Source organism: Mastigoproctus giganteus, chromosome 7 (assembly GCF_048544385.1).
Source record: "Mastigoproctus giganteus isolate SK-2022 chromosome 7, ASM4854438v1, whole genome shotgun sequence".
Lineage (NCBI taxonomy): Eukaryota > Metazoa > Arthropoda > Arachnida > Uropygi > Thelyphonidae > Mastigoproctus > Mastigoproctus giganteus.
In genome coordinates, this window is record NC_143581.1 from 85,691,473 (window position 1) to 85,714,385 (window position 22,913).

At 33.8% G+C, this 22,913-nt stretch overlaps 1 protein-coding gene across 3 annotated transcripts in view; it reads right to left on the reverse strand.

Moving 5' to 3' along the window:
* Window positions 1-22,913, reverse strand: part of LOC150083041 (CCR4-NOT transcription complex subunit 3-like) — a 592,625-nt gene that overhangs the window by 430,357 nt on the left and 139,355 nt on the right. The gene's annotated exons all lie outside the window — the stretch shown is intronic.

A 22,913-nucleotide genomic window follows, 5' to 3' on the forward strand; every position in this document is an offset into this window, starting at 1 on the left:
TATGATAGAATTCAAAACCCATTCCTCTCAAAATATATACAGTAGACTCTCGATTTTTCGGGATAGATGGTAAAACAAAATTCCTGGATAATCGATTTCCCAGTTAATCCAAAAATACAGTGCCTCTAACATACGTAAGAGATACGTTACAGGACTTCTTACATAAGTCCAGTGTTACGTAACTTGGGAATGACTAATAAAATATTGCTACTATATCCCTAATGACTAATAAAATATTGCAACGATATGCCAAAATCACAAAAAGTATGTAATATCCTCAGGAGAATGAAGAGAAATAGTTATATATTTTTAATTAGTTCAATTAAAAACTATCTGGGGACAGAGGTGAAGTAGCCAGAGTGACACATAAGAAAAGAAAACATAAAAGGAAGAAAAAACACATGTTATTGTACTGTAAAAACTGATTTGTATTTTTTAGTAGAGGCAAAAAAAAAAAAAAATTATTTCGTAGACTTGGTTATTATAGTTGACTTCATTGGTGCCAATCACTTCACTGCTTCTCATATTGTCTTTCTCCTTTATTGGGTTCACTGTTGCTACTGACAAATCTGAATTCTGTGTGATACTTGTTAATGTTTTTCCATTTACACACATCCTTATTATTTTAATTTTCTGATCCAACTCAATTGCTTTCCTTTTCTTGATAGATTTACTAGTACCGCTGTCACTTATTCTCTTAGTCAGCACCATGATAACGGTCAAAATAAATTTTCTGAAAAGAACTTCACAAGGTTAAGATGAAAACTCACTATTATCACCCCATGCGAGCTCACATTTTGCTAAAGCACATTTCTGGAAGTCACTGCCATAAAACAATAAAAACAATTTGCACTTTCCAGTTAGTGCAATCTATTATAAATGGGCAGTAAACTTGATCCTGTTGCATTTGCGATAATACCGATAGCTGGAATTCTGTGGGTTTTTTTACGTTATTATGGTGAAATGTGTGTCCCCTTCACTGAAATCTTCAGTCATATAAAAAAAAAATATATAAATAAAGCAACGTAAGTCGGGGACTTACTGTATCGAAAAATGTTCAGCAACCTACGTAAAAAGTATGGCAATAGATAAAAAATGAAAAAACTTACCATGCACTACCAGAGTGTCCAATAAGATGCTGCCCTTTATTTTTTATAATGTCACGTATGGTTTGGTCACCAACATTATAATGGTTCATTAGAGATTTAACAGATGCACCATTTTCAAAATTTTCAATAATTTCAAGTTTTTGTTTAATTGAAAGCACAACCCTTGCGTTTACCCATCATTTTCGCGCTCTCAAAAAAAAAAAAAAAAAAAAAAACGTTACTATACAAAAAAAATCCGACATTCCTGACATAAATAACGAAACAAAAATTGTCCTTTTGTGGTGCACCGGACCACAACAATTGACACACCGCACTAAAACAAACATTTGGTCTCTCTCTTTTTTTTTTTTTTTGAGCTGCGAGTGTGAAGACAGTTGGGGGTTGCAAGTAATAGGCACACTAATTTCCCAATGATGACTTATAATGCTGCTTCTTATCACTTATTAACGAGGTGCAAAACATCTGTTTATACCTATTCTAGTTATAACTTGAATTTTATGATTTCTGGTTGGTTTTTTTTTTTTTTTAAATTTGGAGTCGAACAGTCCCGGTTAATCCAGTCCCGGTAAATCGAGTCTGTTGTATATATAAAATACTAGAAAACCGGATGCAAACGTAAAAAACTACATGAATGCAGTGGATTACATTTCAGAAGCATTCATCAGAAGCAGAAGATTACATTTCACAAAAGGCAGTTAGTGTGTGTGTGTGTGTGTGTGTGTGTGTGTGTCACCTAAAAAAACATATGATAATAATAATAATAAAATACATGTACATAAAGATATTTAATCTGTAAAAATAATTCAAATTATGTAAAAAATACTGCAGAAATCTACTTATTATGCTATACTTGGTATAACAGAATCTTGTTATAATCAAATTATAATAAGATTAACCATCCAAAAATACTGTAAAAATTCCACTAGCCTAATATCTGATGCTCCAGAACATTCAACAAAACAACATGAGTAGGCTAATCCTATTGCTCTGTGTACCTCTTTATTTCCTGAAGCTCACCAAAGTTGTTCTTGGTATTCACACAGAAGCAGTCATAGATATTCTCACAGAATCAATGTTATAAATGGCTCATATGTCATCAAGCATACTCACAAAAGCTTCTTTAACCACCGCACTCTGAATAATAAAGCCTAACAATTAGTTTGTGACATCATTGCGTGGAGAGGATAACTTGTTTCTTATTGCATGGAAACAATGACTTCCCTTATGAACATGTAACATGTTTGTAAGTGATTTATTATAGTGAAATATTTAAGTACTTTTCTATTTAATTAAGAATTTATTTCAATTTTTTAAATCTTATAATAAGAGATCCACCTTTTTATTTTTCTATAAATAATTTGCAATTTTTTGAAAAGCACTATTGTCAACGTTGCAAACTCTGCCCTTTTCTTTTTTCTCAATATATATCTAATACAGTAATACAGTGATACAGTAATAAATTTCAGTATCAACATAATTTTCCAGGTGCACATATTGAACTGAAAATGTTTAATAATTAAAGGAGTACGACTTAGAATACACAAATTTACTTTATTGATAATTCCTTTACAAAAAAGTACCTTCGTGTAGTTTATGAAGGAGTCACATAAAAAATACAATGACATTTTTGAAGTAATCACATAAATGTAATATATTTATTGTGAGAAGAATTAGTCATTTTATCATGGTATTCATAGATATGTTATCAAAGATAACAATTGCATGAGCCACATGCAATCTTATAATACAGAATTTTTCTTTGAATATACTCTTGTAATAAAATATACCATTACATGCAAATTATGATTTACTGAACAGAAGTGGAACATCACTATTTTTATTTAAATCTTAAAAGTTATTAATTTTCTTTTGTTTGGTTTTGAATGGCATCCATCATTTCTCACCTTATAATAATTACTAAGCAAAATATTTGTACAAGTCCGAACAATCTTTTGCTAAAATTTGTGAAAGGAACTTTGATTACAAATATTTTCTAACTGAAGTTCCTCACTGGATAATGTTAACTATCAATTTCCAGGCTACACATCTAAGATTTTTCACATTTAAAAATGTGTTCTGGTTCTGTTCACACAGCACAAAAGTATATGATATAACTGAAACAAGTTGTTGCTGGGGTATTTTAAACCTCCTCTATCTATTCTTGATTATATTACTGTCCAAAGAAGTATCTCTCTCTCTCTCTCTCTCTCTCTCTCTCTCTCTCTCTCTCTCTCTCTCTCTCTCTCTCTCTCTCTCTCTCTCTCTCTCTCTCTCTCTCTTCTCTCTCTCTCTCTGTGTGTGTGTGTGTGTGTGTGTTTTGTACCAAGAATTCTTTACAGTCATCACATTTATTTTAGAGTCTTTAAAAGTACATTAAAACAGATAAATCTGGGGAAAAATTATTAAGATCCTTTGATCAACTGAAATACCAGAAAAAATATTTAAGTGCATAATCATCCTTTACAATTTCATCATCAAAAGCACTATTCTCATAAAGTTGCAAACTCTGCCCTTTTCTTTTTTCTTTGCTTTTTTTAGGTTTTTTTCTCAATATATATCTAAACATCAGTAATAAATTTCAGTATCAACATAATTTTCCAGGTGCACATACTGAATTGAAAATGTTTCTTTGAGGTGGATATTAATGGCCCTTGCACTAATGTTAACAACCGTAATTTTTTTTCCATTTCAAATAATTGCTGGTTGAAACATTGTACTGAGATCCCGACAATTGTCTGCACTATCTAAACCCTGTCTCCAAAACATCAGTTTGAAATTTACCAGGCAATGCAGCTCTGATGAACATTATTCTGTTAATTCTAATCAACTGTGTGGTTAATTTTAAAGCAGCGTAAGTTTTCTTTGTGAATTTACCTTTATTCAAGTTTAGGTTGTCCCAATTATCAAGCCAAATAAGAAATTTCTCCAAAAATTGCTTCCTTGCATCCTCAGCAGCATTTGTTAATGGTTTTTTACATTGCCTCTTTGAACCATAAACCTTTCATTGATGTTTTGACATTAATCACCTGCCACCAGAAAACAATAATTTGTAAAAATTTTGCAGTTCCCTCAAAAAATGATAAATTACGAATAGGTCCTCTTTCTAAAAGACTGTTTACAAAAAACTCATTAAAAATTTGAGTAACAAGTTTAACATTCTGTCTCTCAACAGTTGTTGGCCACAGTGCTTTTAAAGTTAAACCATAACCAAATTTTATCAGTTCATCGTTTTAGAAGAAATAATTTTCTTCTAAGTGTACTAAATAAAGAAGTTTGTACTACTAATGAATTTTAAAAGTGAGGAAAGAGAAAAAAGCTTAACCTGTCAGATTTTACATTGAGCCAATTATTTCTTATGCACTTAAAAATGTGCACAGAATCAATAAGGTAAAATATTGGTCTTTTTAAATCAAGTGGATGAAGTGGGGGGGAGAGATATACATACAGAATGTAGGTGGAACTGCAAATTGGCAGTGTTTCTCTATTGATGGCATTATTATCTGTAATAACACAAAACTTTTAAGATCCATATTTTCAAATCTCTCTACAATGTGTTTTAAAAATTGAAACAACTTTTCTGCTATCATTTTGTATGCTGGTACAATGACAAATTACATCTTTAAAACATTTGTAGCAGCACTGACCTGTCATGTGCCATGCCAACAATGTTACCAGCCTTATAATCAATGACTGGTTGGATGTATCTATCTCTTCAATCATTACTGTTACAATTTTTACATGCTGAGATAAAGCAGATAGATACTTTGTTTTATGTGAGATAAAAATTGGCCAGAATTCTAACGATATTATTATTTATATATGAGCACATAATTTTTATTGTATTAGAACAAGGCAGAATTATGTTACCAGAACTTCGGATAAACTTGTAAGCATGAGGAGATACGAAATACAGTAAACCCACGCTATCTGTATTCGCGGTCGCTGATTTAATATAAAATGAAACCTAAAAAATGTGAATTTTAAAGTGCCGTGAACATTTTCCGCCATAAAAAAAAACATGGGCATGGCTAAAATTATCTTTCCCAATCAAAACAGCACTCAGTGGATGGGGGGAGAGGGGTGACAAAATTGCGAGCGTGGATGTTTCTCGCTAATCCTTGTTCAGTATGTATTATGCTCTTTTCATGGAAGGTTTTGTCGTTTGCTTTTAATTTACTGTATATGCTTATAAATTGAATAAATTTATCAATTTATAAATTGATATGCTTACAAAAGTGATAAATCTACCATTTTGCAGTGTAAAACAGATTTTTTCTAGTGAGTTAATGGAAGGAAGTGACTTTATTGTGGACAAGTTCTTTCTAACCCATACAAAAATATGGCTATGAATAACAAGGGAAATGCGAAAAGATCAAAGAAGGTGATGACATTAGCAAATAAAATTGAGTTATTAGATAATATTTCTAATGATGAAAGTGTCTCCTCAGTGGCAAAACATTATAAAATCAATGAGTCAACGGTACGATCAATCAAGAAATCGGAAGAAAAATCCGCCGTAGTGTCTGTGAAAACGCGCTAATTGCTTCAAAATTTTGCTCTGTAACTCGTGATGTTAAATTAGAAAAAATGGAAACGGCTTTAAATCTGTGGATAGAAGACCGAACTCAAAATAAAATTCCGTTAATTTCACTCATCATTCGTGAAAAGGCAAAACTCCTTTATCAATACTTTAGCGAAACTGGTGATAGCAATGGCGGGACAACATTTTTAGCTAGCAAAGGCGCTGCTTTGAAACATTTGTTTGAAATTTCTAATAAATACTACATTTAAATTGTTTCTTATTTTCATTTCAATGCCATATGCTTGCATTTCACTATGTACTGTCTATGTACATAGTCATATTATGAAGGTACATATAATACATACATAGACAAAATTTTAGACTAGTTTTTCTTATATATTTCATACTTTGGAATGGAACCCCTTTATTACTATGGGAGCCATAACTCAGTATTCGTGTTTTCGGTATTCGGGGCATTTCTCAGGAACGTAACTCCCGCGAATAGCGGGAGTTACGTTCCTGAGAGTTACGTTCCTGAGTTACGTTCCAAAGTTACGTTTCTTTGTATAACAAAGAAATTAGCATCGTATCGTAGTAGAAACTTTGGGTAAAACACAAAGCTAACTGAGCCTTAATGAACTCAAGGCAGTCTTTTTCCATTCCTTCAAAATGCAATTTAACAGATCTAAAATTACGTCATTTTAATTTAACTTTCCAATTTTTTTCATTATATTTTCAACTTCATGAACATCACGGACCTCAAAAGGAAAATCTTTCTTTTTATAATATGTGGCCCTTTAATAAATACCTAAACTTTCAATTCACCATCAACAATAAAATAAAAAATATAACATGGCTCCTTTTCATTGAATATGAAAATAAAAATTACATATGAATATTTTACCAAAAATATTCCATGTTCTTTGTCAGTAAATGAGTTTAAGTTTTGCTTTAAAGTAATCAATTTTTGAACAGGTATTTTTTCTTCATTTATATATTTCTTTCTATCAAGATTTCTTCAATGCATTTTTTTTTTTTATTGCAGCCCCTTCACTTTCAAAGTGCTTCTCTAATTGTGATTTCCAGATATGGAAGATTTTTTTGCTGCTAAGATATTGTAGACAATTTTTAAAGATACTGAAACATCCTGTAGAAGCCTAGGTTTTCTCAAAGGAGCTGACACCATCTCTCCTGTTTTTTCATCTGTGTTTTCCATTGTATATCAGTTTCTTGAATATGCACATCATTAATCTACAACCAAAGCTAATACTACTTTCAGTGTTTATAAAATGAATACAGCCAGGCCTCGCATAACGTGAGTTCGATTAACACGATTTTTAGTTAACGCTATTTGAAAAATTATACTACTTTTCACTTTACACGATGCAAACTTACAGTTAACACGATCTTTTCTTCTTTTTTTTTTTTTATGCGATAGTTGAAAAAGATTTGAATCGCGTGTTAAGCTTACCACGAGTCGTACGGTCAATAAACAAATGTTTGCCTGCTGCTCGCCTCGGTGTATTCCATCAACCATCGGAAGAAGACATGTTACTTGTTTGTCTCCTGCTAATAAAGTCAAAGCACACTTGCATAAAAATTCAAATTTTTAAATGAGCCAGATGAAAATGTTACCGCGAAGGAAAAAGAATTACATGAAATCTTTCGTATCGCAGAGAACCTCAAACAAAAGGTTTGAGGTCTCTGCGATATTTATTTCAACACGGCCCAGAGAAGATTGTTGTCGGCTATTGGAAATTGATTGATGAAAAGAGAAAGTCAACACTTCAAATATTTCCACAACAGTCATTTCTTCATTGTGTATTTTATGTCAGAGGTTCCCAACCTTTCTCGGTTCACGGCGCCCTTAGTGTCTCAGTAATTTTTTCAAGGTGCACCCAGACCAAAAGAAATACCTAACAGTTCCATTTAGTAGTTAGGTCCAAACAACTTAATAAGAAATGCTGAAACTGTGAACTACCTCGAGCTAGTAGTTCGCGCGGTGTCCGACAGATGTCGAGTATCGCTGTGTTTCCCTCGAAAATTTAAAATATTCCACGGCGCACAGTTTGGGAACCGCTGTTTTATGCCATAAACATTTAATTCCATAATTATTTTCATTATTTTTTACATAGTATACAGTTAAAAAGTTATTTAAAAGGTATTTTTAAAATTCTTTATGGACATTCCAGAGGGTCAAGGACCAATTATAATTTTTCCTATTGATTATTATATTCGATTAAAGCATTTCCGTTTTGCGCGATGCGTTCACGGGACGAATTAATCGCATTAATCGAGGCCAGCCTGTACTAATATAGGATGATTCAAAATTTGTGCAGCCTAAGATGAAAGAGAAATTTCTCTACTTTTGCCAACATATGTATTTCTTATAGAATCTGTATTTCTTATATATCTGTTTATTCTAGATATTCACTGGGACTTGAGTAAAGCACATGCTGATGGCATTCTTACTTCTCTAACAACACACAAAAGGAGAAATTAACTTAAATTGAGAAAAGATCTCTGCAGAAAAGGTGTACAAAGACTTGCTCTCAGCTAGCAATTAATAGTTTATAGGAATAAACTTCTAACTGATGTCGAAGTGGACATTTCGAATAAATTTAAGAAAGAATTAGACAAATTGAGGAGGTGAAGTGTTTTTTTTTATTATTATTATGATTAATTGATTTCCTAATCTGACAGTAACAGAATTAACTGCTACTATCATATACAGTAATACCCCAACTTACGCGAACTCGGAGTTACGCGGTTCTTGATTTTTTCGTTTGGCAACGCTGCCGCCCACTATCTTCGAGGTCGTTTTTCATATGTTATCGATATACGGTGCGACGGCAGAGAATGAGAGCGAAAGATGAACAAAATTCAACTTTGCTGCTTTTATGTTTTTTATATCAGTGAAGGGGAAACACATTTCACCATAATAACGTAAAAACCAACACAATTCCAGCTATCGGTATAATCGCAAATGCAATTAGATCGAGTTTACTACCAGTTTATAACAGATTTCACTAGCAGAAACGCAACTGGATTTTTATTGTTTTATGGTAGTAACCCCTAGAAATGTGAGGTGTTAATAGCGTATCCTTTATGGTGTTGTTTATTCAGTTGCTACATGCGCGCAGCTTTGTTTATGCGTATCAAGCGTGCCTCCTCGTTTTGTAATTGTGCTTTATTCCCTAAAAATGAGTAAAATACTTAATTAAAAGGTGTGAAAAGGAAGCGTCCTGGTGAAGACACTGCAGATTCAGAGAGAAAAAGAAAAGCAATTATCGATAAACAGAGGCGGACTGGATCAAAAATTCTTACCCGGGAAAATTTATAGTGGCCTCATACTATGGTTTATGGCCAAAATCACACTGGCCCACCGGGGTTTCCCCGGCAAGGCTTATGGCCAGTCTGCCTCTGTCGATAGAGAAAAAATATGAAATTGCGAAACGCTTTGAGCGAAATGAAAGACCATGTGATATTGCACGTGCTACAGGCCTAAATGAAGCAACGGCGAAAAGCACATGACAATTGCAAACTTGACAGGTTGAAAATTGAAAAGGGCTCAATTGTAAAGGGCTTAAAAATTTTAGAAAACATAGACTCCAACGAAGAATGCGTTATAGCTACAAAGCAAGGAATAAAAAAATTATCAGCTTGCTACGACGAAATTCTGCGTGAAAAAAGAGAAGGCGCTGTGTCGTCAGACGAATTTGTTAGATTTTATGAAGCCATCGACATCGAAATAACTTTTTTACGTAAGTCATTTGTTTTTTTAATACATATTTTGTATTAATATGTATAAAGAACTGCAATTTTATTAATATTTTTCTTCTAAACTAGTGTTTTTGTTAGTCCTTGGTCCCAATTAAGCAAAATTTATATGTATTTATATGAAAAGTTGTACCCCGACTTACGCGATTTTCGTCGGACCCACCTATCACGTAACTTCGGGGTATTACTGTAATGAAATTGAAAGTAAGAGAATTTTAATTACTAATATTTTGAATGAGCAAATTTTGAATCGCCCTCTACTAAGGAGGAAATCTACAACTTAAAACCTAGTCAATTTATCCAAATGTGAGAAAAAAAAAAAAAAAAAAAATACCATACATAGTAGTATGTTTAGAGTGTTTTTTGTAAGATATTTTAAATGGCTGTTTTTAGTTTAAGAATAGCATTAGCAAAGGGACATGATGCAAGAAAGAAAGCTAATATATTGTATCAGCAAAAAAAACATGAAAAAAAAACACACACACATACCCTTCTCATTTCACCCATCCACTCGCTCCAAATTTTTGTCTAGTTCTGCCTTGAATCTATTTAAGCTATCAATTTCTACAATGACAGATGGAAGTTTGTTCCAGTAATCAACCACCCACTGGCTAAAGGAAAACTTTCGTACATCTATCTTACAACTGTCTTTTCTCGATTTGAAATTATGCCCTCTCAGGTGATTATTCTGAGCAAGAGGAAGAATCTCATCAGCATTGAGCATGATCAAACCATTCAAGGCTTTATAGACCTGAATAAGATCACTTCGCAGGTGCCTGGTCTCCAGACCTATAATTTGCAAAACTTAAGCCTTTCTTCATAGGAGTCACCCTTTGTTCCATTCACTAATCTTGTTGCCTTTCTCTGTACTCGTTCCAGCAGCTCTACATCCTTTTTAAAATGAGGCCTCCAGACCTGTATACAGTACTCAAGTTGTGGCTTGACCATTGCCTTATACAAGGGGATAATCACCTCCTTATCCCTGCTAGAAAAATTGCTGTATATCATTGACAAGACACCATGAGCTACTCTTGTAGACTCCGCACTGCTCAGAAAACTTCATATCTGCTTGCACAATTAACCCAGGTCCTTTTCACTATCTACCACTGTCAGTGTAGTACCTTCAAAAGGAGCCTTTTAAACCACCAAGATCAATAACTTGAGACAGATTTTGGGCACCCCTCTCCAGCAGCATCCACCGCCAACCTCATCAAAGCTCAACCGAACTGAAATTCACTTCCTTCATCCAAGCTCCATCGGGCTGATATTTGCAACTGCGTGCTGGGAGACAGGTTCCTGTCTCCCAGCATGCCACCCCCTCCTTATGCCTGGTGAGGCATGGGCCTGACTCACTGACTTTCTGGGGTCGCCTTCTCTATCATCCCCATACCTCTGTATTTCCCACCAGCCTTCAATCCCCCCCACTCTGTCTAACTCTCAGTGTACACCCCACACAATTTATCAATTAAATAACATCCAAATTTAAACTGCCCATACATAAACCTCTCTCTCTCTCAGCCTTTTATATTCTAGCATTAATCCCCTCTTTTTTTTTTCACATAGGCCTTGCCACTGAAATCTTCAGAAACTAGGTGGCAGGGCCTGCCAGAGTAAACAAAATCTAATTGGTACCTGACCTGCCTCCCTGGGGCCAAATGCAGTAACAGTGGGTCCCAACGGCTAAATGATCAGAAGAACAACGGTACACAACACTACACATCCGTCCACTCCCCACACACTTTTTAAATCTCTGGCTTTCACAGAGTTCTGTGCTACACAAACAGAGTACACAATGCAGAGATGGGGGGGGGACACCTGGTGCCGTCAGACAACTAACACACTTTGCGCTTACTTTGTCAGCGTAGTACTGCACAGTTGATACATTACACTGGGGTTACTGCTTCTCATATGCAGTACTTTACATCTGTCAATGTTAAACTTCAGTTGCCACCTCTCAGCCTATCTGCTCAGCTTTTCTAGGTCCTGTTGCAGCAGCATACTGTCATTAACAACCCTGCCGACCTTTGTATCGTCTGCAAACTTGGACATTAAGCCTGATATACCATCATCAATGAATACAGAAAACAACACTGAACCCTAGGGGACTCCACTAATAACATTAGTCCACAAAGAGCAGTGTCCATTGATTACCACTCTGTCTTCTCCCACTCAACCATCCCTTTATCCATAGCAGCAATTTGCCTCCAATGCCACACTGCTCCAATTTGTGCAGCAGTCTTCCATGTGCAACAGTATCAAAAGCCTTTCTAAGGTCCAAATATTTGACATCAAAATTATTCTTTGCATTCAGTTCCTTTGTGACTACATCATAGTATCCAAACAAATTGGTCAGACGAGACTTCCCCTTAACAAACCCATGCTGTGTCCCAGCTATAACTGAAGTCTTGTCTAGATGGTCCTGCAATGCATCTTTAACCAGTGCTTCCATTAATTTCCCTGGAATAGAAGTTAAACTAACAGGTCTGTAATTACCTGTGTCTCCCTTTGATCCCCCTCTGTGGATTATGATCACATTTGCACATCTCCAGTCCATGGGTACCTCTCATAATTATGGCTAAAGGTTTGCTTATAATATTGGGTTTTACTTTCTGTTATTAATTTATCTGAATATTCAAAATTTCAGCTTCAGTAATTTGAAAAATAATCAAAATTCTTAATTTTAATATTCTCTTTTAGTTTATTTTTTTTTTTTAACCACCTGCATTTCTTTTTAGCCATTTAGCATTTTAAAATCTGAAAATGTATACTGTTTCTTCAGAAATAGTGTTGGTCTGAAATTCATTAATCAGTGACAAATGCTTTTCTGGCTTTATTTCTAAAATATCTGTTTCAAAAAGAGACTACATTTAAATTTTTCATTTAGTACTGAACGAATACTAAGAAGAAGAATTAAAGTATGGAAAATAAGTTTCTCATTACTAAAAAAATACTGTATAAGTCATCATTTTTCATAAATGAAAATCTGCATTAACCAGAAGAGGGGTGGCCAACTTAATTTGTGATGCGATCTACTTTTTTCTTCAAAATGTGCTGCAATCTAATATCTCAAGAATTTCATTGCACATGGTTAAAAATGTTAATCAATACATATTGAAAAATGTTGTTTATAAATTTTAAAATTAAATACAATTCAGAATTCTTATTTTAAATTCACACATATTTAAATTTTTAATTTATGCAAAGTTTGTCTTCATATCATCTGACAAGCTTTCAAAAGCGGGGATATACCGTGATAAGGCCAACTGTAAAAATCTTCCATAGGCAAGTCCGTAAGAGAAGAGCAATTCTTCATCTTTGTTTCAAATAAGAAAAGGCCAATTCACATAGATAGGTGGAACCAAAACAGGAATTTAAATGTTCACTGCATTTTTTTTTTACATTTGGTTACTTTTCTCAGCAAACATATTTTCAAAAGTCTTCTTCTGATGATCTGGCTTTTAGGAAGATATCGATCATTTCACAATATAATATAATTTCATTTTCAAGTAATATTTTCTCCATTTTAAAAATCTCAGCGACTATTTTGAAATTTGTTTCATATCTAAGTCGACATTAAATTGTTCAATATATTTCTCGGCATTGTTCAATATATTTCTTATCCATTAAATGGATAAGAAATATATTGAACAATGTCTTCAATTGTTTTAAAATCACTGAATCTGGTTTCAAAATCATCCACAACTTTCTCAATTTCGGAAATATATTTCTCACTATTAAATTCAAAAACAGGATATTTCTGCAAATGATCTTGCATATTTGCAAAATGATCAGATTTTTTTCCCTTGAGATACTTAGCCATTGCCAAAAATTGATAAACTGTATTTATATGCAAAAATACTACTAATCAGTGCATTGAAGTGCCTTTCTAAATTTCCTTTTTTTTTTTTTGGGGTATAGCCACAGAAGCATGCAAATCAAACAACAGCATTTTTCTTTTATCATTACAAAAAAAAAGTATTCTAGTTCCCACTCTTGATGAAAATGATACATTTTGCTCTTTTTTGTAGTAGGAATTTTAAATCAAAAGGTTATTAAATTAACATATAAGTACTGTCCAGTTATTAATATTAAGTAAGCTATATAATAATTTGACACATACACTATGCTCTCCATCATGTAACTGCATGAATTTTCATTAGACAAGCCTAGCGGCTGCACGGCAAAAAGAGTAGTTACGTAGTTCAAGGGATTTGTAATTAGCATATGAAGTGGATCACATAATAATATTTAAATTTTGACTAATCTATTTTTATATATATTTAAAATTTGTGGTGATCGACCGAAATTAAAGCCGTGATCGACTGGTAAGCCACCCCTGATCTACAATATTACCGAATAAATTATATTTCATTTATGATTCTATATTAAAAATATTTAAGTAATCATTATAAAAATACAAGAGAACCACTTAAATAATTAAGAATGATGAAACATGTGGAACTTACAGCTGAATTCTTGAAGGGGAAAAAAAATCTCATCTGTGAATTTGCTGATATCGATTTTTCTTAAAAATTTCAGTTATTATAAAATTTATAAATGTGTACCTCATTCCTTTTGTTGTAATTACCTCGACATCTAAGAACACAACACTTGCTAATCATTATTGATAAAAAACACTTATACCAACATAAAACTAAAAATCTGCACATGTACAATCAGCATAAAGGCCACTAACTGAGAGCCACTAAAGAAAGACAATGATCACCTCTTTGTGATGATGTCAGCAACAAAGCTTAATCCAGTTGTTAGACTTTATTATTCAAAGGGTGGTGCGCTTCAACCCATATTGTAGCTAAATAAACATGTGTTGCAATATGCAATATTAGAAATTACAAAACAAAAAAATAAACACAGTCCACATATATATAATAATAACTATAAGAAAATAAACCATGACGGGAAACAGCGTGGAATGAAAAAGAAATCAAATTAGTGTTATGGACCAGGGACACTGAATAGGAAAATGAACCCTATGACCATAATGTATAAATATTAATATACTGAAAGTGGGAAGAAGGCTGTTACTATTGAATCTACAGTATACCCGAGAAAATAATAAAATAAATATAAAAAACTAAAAGAAACAAATATGAAATGAGATAAAATCAAAACATAAAATGAAATAAAATAAAAAATAATAAAAATCAAATAAAATAGGAATAAAATAAAATGAAATAAGATAACATATCACTATATAACAATTTCAATGTCTTCATCAGCGGTCATCCATTGAAATTATGTGAAAGAAGGCAATAATGTAGGCCTCTGTTTCCAACATGGCCTGTATTGCTTGGAAACGTGGAATGAAATGATTTTGAATTTAGCAGCAAAGGTAGGGCTGGTAAGGTATGCAATAAAAATGCATTATATGTAGAGCACACAGATCATGGATGACCTTAGAGGCACGAAAAGAACAGAAAAATTGAAGTAAGGATGAAAAATAAAGAAATTTTATTTGATTTTATCTTGTTTTATGTTGTTTTGATTTTTCCTCATTTCATATTCATTTCGTTTAGTTCTTTATATTTATCTTATTAATTTCTCGTGCATACCGTAGATTCAGTAGTAACAGCTTCTATACATTTTCAATATATTACTATATATATATATATATATATATATACATATATTTGTATACTAATACTCAGACAGTATAGTACAAAAATCTGAAATAGTGGTCATCAAATGTATATGTTATAGTAACAGATATAGAGGCACAGAACAATAAGTACAAACTACACAGAGAAGTACAGAAGGAGGAGGGGGAGGGGAATGAGTTATGCTCTTGATAAAGAAGAAAACAGAATCTAAGTATACCTAGCTGATACTGGTCTCCAGTGTAATATTCAATCGGTTTAGCGTGACATAAGAACTGAGAAAACATATAAATAAAAAAAGAAAGCAATATATTACAGGTCAAATGACTGTGATGAGTATAATGAATGACTATATACACAAATAGAATTGTGTGTACAGATATTGACTGAAATTTGTAGGCTGGTCACTCACAATAGTGGAGCATTTCTGGATGTACTGGATGACTGTTTTTTGCAACAGCATATTAGAGAAACAAACAAAGAAAAAGCAATATTCTTGATCTGAATATCAATGCTTCTTCATGTATTAAGAATCTGCAAATAAAGGAATCATAGGTGATAGTGATCATAATTTTGGTTGGATTAACTTAAAGATAATTACTAAATGGAAGGGATTCTGTTTCATAAAGATGATTACAATGATTTTAGGGGTTTTAAGTTGTTGTTTTAGTGAAACCAACTGATGTTACCAACTACAAAATGGGAAGCATTCAAGGTTGTAATCATATTTGCTACTAAGCTCTTTATACAGACTACAAGATGTTGTTCAAGCTTTGGGAACTTACATGGATTTAGGAACTGTGACTAGTGGCAGAAAAGAAAAATGCATGGGATGATTATAAATTATCAGAAAACACAGAAACCTATTGCAAGTACAAGGTAGTCTGCAATCCAGTCACTAAAGGGGATAGACAGATTATGAGAAGTAATTGGGGAGTTGCTGAGAAATTGAATAGTTATTTTACATCTACATTCACACATGAGGAATTCTTTATCCAACTCTAATGGAGATCTAAATGATTGTTATATCTGAAAGAAAAGTGGAAGAGAAATTGTTACAGCTCAACATAAAAAGGTGCCTGGGGTGGATGGAATCTATCCAATGATATTAAAGGAGACAACAAATCCTTAGTCATAATTATGAGAGCATCCTTGCATTCAGGCGAGGTCCCTATGAACTGGAGCTTAACGTCTGTTCCACAGAAAATGATACCATTGTTTAAAGAAGTTATGCAGAACCATCAAGACAGGAATATAATTATACAGCAGTCAGAGCACGGACTGTTAAGGGGTGGTCTTGTCTAACTAATCTATTTGGATACTATTATGCAGTGACCAAGGAACTGGATGGAAAAAATAATTTTGATATCATATACAGTAGAGTGTCAATTATCCGGAATAATTGATTTCAGACCTCTTCCGGATAGCCAATTTTTCCAGATAATTGAACGTAAGGTAAGATTAAATAAATTTAATCTTACCTTACAATTAAATTAAATAATTATGATTAATTAAATTTTAAAAAAATTATAAACCAATCTCGGAAAACAGAAACATCCATCCAGGCATTTTTATGATTTTTATACAAAACAGGAAAATAGAAAGATTCTTAAATGCTCTCGGTTTTTTCGACTTACCGATAACGAGTATGGACAACCTGTGCATCTCAGTAGCATTTGCACACTCTTAGCAATTGTAACTCACTCTTCTCTCATCTTAAAACCTGGTATGGGCATTTCTGTTTTAGTAGCTAGGGGTTTTTTTTTTTTTTTATATTGGTAATGCTTTCCATAATAAGCCCACCTCATAAACATAAACATTTTTGTTCTCGTAATTTGTTCGTCTGCAGAAAAATTTCTTGCTTTGAATATCCAGTTCACATATACCATGTCTCAGTTTAAAGTTTTTCAGCCAACCTGTGCTTACCTTAAAACCTTCATTACCTCTTAATTTTCAATTAAAATCCAATGCTTTTTTTTCACACAACATTGAGCCAGACACTGGTTCACCTAAACTTGACTTCTGAAGAAACCACAAATTAAGTGCACTTCCAGGTTTCAACATAGTCTTTTTCCTGCTAGATCCCCCTCCACTATCCATAATTGACACAAATTCTGTTATAGCATTGGAAATCTTCTTGATGTCATAAATTGTTGAAGCCCCCAATCTCTGGAGGGATTTCCTAAATTTTCACCTTTTCTAATTCTATTAATAATTTCCGTTTTTTGTTGCAATGTTAAAACTACATGTTTTCTTTTCATTCACATTTCACTGTAAAAAACTGAGAAAAATAATAAATTGCAGAGTTTCAGGCTGATATTATTCTTACCGACTCTGGAGCTAAACTAATCTGAAAGTCACTCGTGGTTTCCGAGAAAACCCAGTAATCTGTGATATTTTTCTAAAGCAAATTTCTAAAGGTCACAGAATTCTGAAGGTTAGAACCATAAAACAATAAAAACAATTTGCAGTTTTCGGTTTATTCAGGTAGTAAACTTGATTTTTTGCTGATTAGAATCAAAATTCAATTTGAAACGTGATCACTATACCCAGCGCTTACTGTATTACCGTTAATAAAAAAGAAAGATGAGACTTTCAAATTATACTGGATAACCGATGCTCTATTGTACTTGAATTTCAGATAGGCTTTTGATACTGTTGCACATAAAAGACTGCTATACAAACTGGAGCAATGTGGACAAGTTACTGCTATGGATAAAATGAGATGGTTGAGCAAAAGAAGACAGAGTGGTTACCAATGGACACTGCTCTTCATGGACTAATGTTATTAGTGGAGTCCCCTAGGGTTCAGTGCTGGGCCCATTGTTGCTTTCAATTAATGTCATTAATGGAGCAATTGAAATGGCTTCATTAATGATATTGATGAAGGTATATCAAGCTTAATGCATAAATTTGCAGATGACACAAAGGTTGGGAGGGTGGGTAATCAACAGTATGCTACTGCAACATGACCGAGAAAAATTAGGCAGATGTCTGAGAAATGGCAGTTGAAGTTTAACACTGACAAATTTAAGGTACTGTATGTGGGTAATCCTAGAGTAACTTATCAACTGTGTGGTACTTCACTCAGGTTATTGAAAAATGAAAATGACCTGGGGTATTGTGCAGTGAGATATGAAATTCTCTTGAGCAATGCAGACAGGGTGCCAGGACAGTTCATGGGGTTTTGTCAATGATATAGAGAAACTTTGCTAGCGGGGATAAGGAGGTGATTCTCCCTTCATACAAGTCCATGGTTGGGCAGCATCTTGAGTACTGTATACAGGTCTAGAGGCCTCACTTTAGGTAGTCACGTAGATCTGCTGGAACAGGTGCAGAAAAGGGCAACGACCAAATTGATGAAGAGAACAAAGGGGAGCACTTACAAAAAAAAAAAAAAAAAAAAAAAAAAGAAAGGCTTTAGTTCTGCAAATTGCAGAATCTGGAGATTAGATACTGTGGGAAGTTCTGACTGAGGTGTTTAAGGCTACCCATTCCAGCAATCTGCATCTTTCCTAAATTGAGGCCTCTAGACCTGTATACAGTACTCGAGATGTGGCCTAACCATGCCCTTGAATGAACTGAGGAAGAAATCGCATTCTGAGACTACACCCATGAGGGGACACAAATTAAAGTTTAGGAAGGATGGTTGCAGGATAGATGTGTAGAAGTTTATCTTCAGCCAGCAGATGGTTGATTGTTGGAACAGGCTTCCATTTATTGTTGTGGAAGTGGGTAGTTTAAATAAATTCAAATAAGAACTAGACAAATTCTTGGAAGGTATGGATGAGTGAAGTATATAGTTGCTTGGTTTTTTTTTTTTTTTTTTTTTGGCTGATGCTATATAACCTTGCTTGCTTTCATCATTTGCCAGTACTAATACTACCTTGGCTAAGAATGCAAAGAGAAGTATAAAGTATTCTTTGGGTATTCTTCAGATGAGCCACATTGGTCAACTAGATATGACTGGCATAAATATTGATGATTCTGTTCAGGTTGGCTAATCAATTGAATAAATACTTTGCATCTACATTCACATGTGAAGAAGTATTTAAAGATGGAGATATCAGAGGTACAATTAATTCAAATGAGGAGATAAATTATCGTAATAACTGAGAGGAAAGTAAAAGAGAAATTGTTGAAGCTAAAAGCAAATAAAGCTACTGGTACTGACAGAATCCATCTAATTATATTAAAAGAAACAGCAAAAAAAGGTAATGCAAACCTTAAGCCATAATTAGGATAACATCACTGGATTCATAGGGAGGTTCTACAAATTGGATATGTGCAAAAGTCTCTCTCCTGATGACAAAGGTGGGACCAAAGAATTAAGTGAGTAATTATGTGTAAACTTGACTCCTGTTCCAGGATAGTGGAGTAAATCATTAATTAAGTAATGCAGGATCACCTTGACAAGAATGCAGTTATACAGCAACCATAAACAGCATGGAGTTGTTAAGGGGAGATCTTGCCTGATCAATCTGGTTAACTACTATAATGAAGTAAAATAATTTTGGCATTGTGGATTTAAATTATGGTAAAGCTTCTGACACTGTTTCATATGAAAGCCTGCTAAACAAATTAGGGCAGTGTGGCATTAGGGGCCGGTTACATCTGTGGATTAAGGAATGGTTGAATGACAGAAGACATGGTTGATTACTAGTGGCCACTGCTCTCCTTGGACTGATGTTATTAGTGTAGTCCCTCAGAGTTTGCCGAGTGGCCCCCATACTATTTTTAATAATTATCAATAATACTGATGAGGACATATCAAGCTTACTGGCTAACTCTGCAGATGATAGGCTGACAGAGTGGTTAATGATAGGAATCAAGATTAACATCTGTATGCAATAAAGAGTTCTTCTTCATTGATAAATGCAAAGTACTGTGTATCAGTAATCACAATATAACATATCAGTTGAGTGGTAACCACGTTCAAGGTGAGACAGAAAAGGCACAGGGTAATTGTATAGCCAGACACGAAATTCTCTGAGCAGTATAGACAACCTGCAGTTTGTCTTAGGGTACTGTCAATGATGTACAGGAATTTTGGCATTAGGCACAAGGAAGTAAATTACCCACTGCACGAGGCAATGGTTAGGCCACTTCTTAAATATTGCACATCATTCTGGAAACTAAACAGCTCCATGTTCTTCATAAATCTCATTTTAGGAAGAATGTGGATCTGTTGGAAGGGTGAGAACAGCAATATGATTAGTGGGGAACACAAGAATAGGTTCTCTGACCAAGAAAAGGAGTAGGTTCTAATTCTCCTTGCAGGTGCCTGAAAACTAGGCACCTAAGAAGAAACCTGACTGGAGTATCGAAGGGACTGAGTAAACTAAACACTGGTGACATTTTGTTTCTTGGATGACACACAAGGAAACATTAAAACTGAAAAAGATGGTTGCAAAATAGAAGTTCAAATATTTGTGTTGGAATGAAGTTCCACCTGGTGTTGTGGAAGTGGGTAATTTGAATAAATTTAAGGAAAGATTAGACAAACTATCATTGGCTAGCATAGCTGAGTGGTCAAGTATAACAGAGTAGTAGTGAAAATGTGCCACAGTTCAAGCACAAGATTGCTAAATATGTTTAACAACTGTATTTGTTGTCCAAATGATTGTAAACTTCTCTGATCTTAGTGGTCCTGTCAGAATATAAACCAGAACTTATTTTTTTTTTTATGTATTTTTTAACAGAGGCTGTGGACAGATAGGATATAAAGATTCCAGTAGTCAAGGGTGAGGCAAGAATGATAGTTTAAAGAAAGAAGAATTATTGTGAACTAAAGTGATTCTTGAATTCAATCCAAAGGGATGAAATATATAAGAGAAAAAGTACAGTTCAGCTATGGGCTACTTTCAAGACTTTTTTTTTTTTTTAATATAATCGATGCCACTAGTAAATTCATTCCATTAAGGAGACCACATAAGGAGAATGCAAACATGGAAGATAAACGATTTTCTTCCTTGGCATTGATAGATTCAGAGAAATCCCCTTCAATTTGAGATTTGTATTTTAAATGAATAATTACTAAGCAGCTCAGATTTGTACAATATTATAAGTTGATTTGTAACAAAACCACAGAAGCAATTCAGTAGACAAAGTGAGTAAGTGAAAGCATTAACCAAGGGAGCCAAGAATGGGAAGGAGTTTTATCATATGTAAATACAAAGGGAAAAAAAGCATAAAAAACTGGATAGGACCTTTGCTCAATGGAAACAGCCCAATTAGATAATCCATCAGATGACAGTGATAAGCTGCATATTTCGATTGTGCAATAATCTTCACAGCTGAAATCCCTTTTGAGGATACCAGGCTAATATATCTGAGCACTATAGGATATGTGATATTCATATTAAAGAAGAGTAACAAAAAAAAAAAAAAAAAAAAAACTAGCCTTAATGTGGATAATGCCCTAGGGCAGAGGTTCCCAAACTTTCTCAGTTCATGGCACCCTTAGTGTCTTAGTAATTTTTTTCACACGTAGGCCAAAATAAATATCTAACAGTTCAGTTTATTAAGTAGTTAGGTCCAAACAACTAAAGTAATGTTGAAACTGTGAACAACTCAAACGACATCCTCAAAAATTTAAAATATCCTGTGGCACCCCAGTGACTTTGCTGTGGCGCACTGGGGAGCCGTGGCACACAGTTTGGGAACCACTGCCCTAGGGTAATGATCATATTTTCATAATTGTACTGAAAGGGGTTTCAAAGAAATGTGCCAAAACTTCTTAAATTACATAAATTAGGTAAACTATGTGGTTATCATTATACTGAGGGGATGATCTCCTTTAGAAAGTACAATCATCTCACCAATATGCAAATGGCAGGGTGGGGGGGGGATTAAAGATCAGATGAGTAACTACAGAATTTATTTAATTTAACTTTGGTGGCACAGAAGATCATAAATCAAAGATGCATTACAAGATCACCTTGCCAAAATTAATCAAAATACACAATTTTAAAGGAAAATCTTGCTTGACCAGCATGTTCAATTACCACAATGTTTTCAATGTTTACTGCACATCAAATTTGATGTTTAATTTTATTGATGAAACAAAGGTTGGTTAATGACAGAAATCAAGTTTGCTATTCAAACAAGGTGTCGATGAATAAGAAAGATGGGCTGAAAAATTGGCAGTTTTGATTTAGCATTGATAAAATACAAGGCACAGCATTTGGGTAGAAGTAATTCCAGAACAACAAACCAAATGGGTTGTATACCATACTCAAGATAATAGAAAATGAAAAAGACCTAGGGGTAATTGTACAGTATGACATGAAGTTCTTTCAGCAGAATGTATATGCTAAGAAGACAGTTCATGGTATTCTGTCAATGATATATATAAGAATTTTGCCAGAGGGGCAAGAAGGTAATTATCTTGTCATATAAGGTAACAATTAAGCTGCATCTTGAAGGCTGCAAACAGGCTAGAAGCCTCATTGTAAGAAGGATATGGATCTAATAAAATGAGTGAAAAGTAGAGAATTAAAATTATTCAGGGACACAAAAACAAGACAAACTAATACATGTAAGGAAGGGGATAGAAATTTAAATTGGTAGGGGTTGGTTGCAGGATAGATGAAAATCACAAGAAATTTGCCACGGTGCAACTAACTATAAAAACTAAAGGATTACATGAGTAAGATGAACAAATACAAATTTTGTAACATCAACAGTTATGTGGACATCTGATATCCAAACAACTACTGACATTTTACTTAACAGCTAATAAGTTAAAAACAATTTTATGCTCTCTATATTGCATGACAATAATATGTTTTAGTGGATAGAGCAACACCAAAAAACAAAGAAATTTATCAGAAATAATTTTTAAAAATTCAATGGTATACCCTGAAGTCTGGGAACCAACAT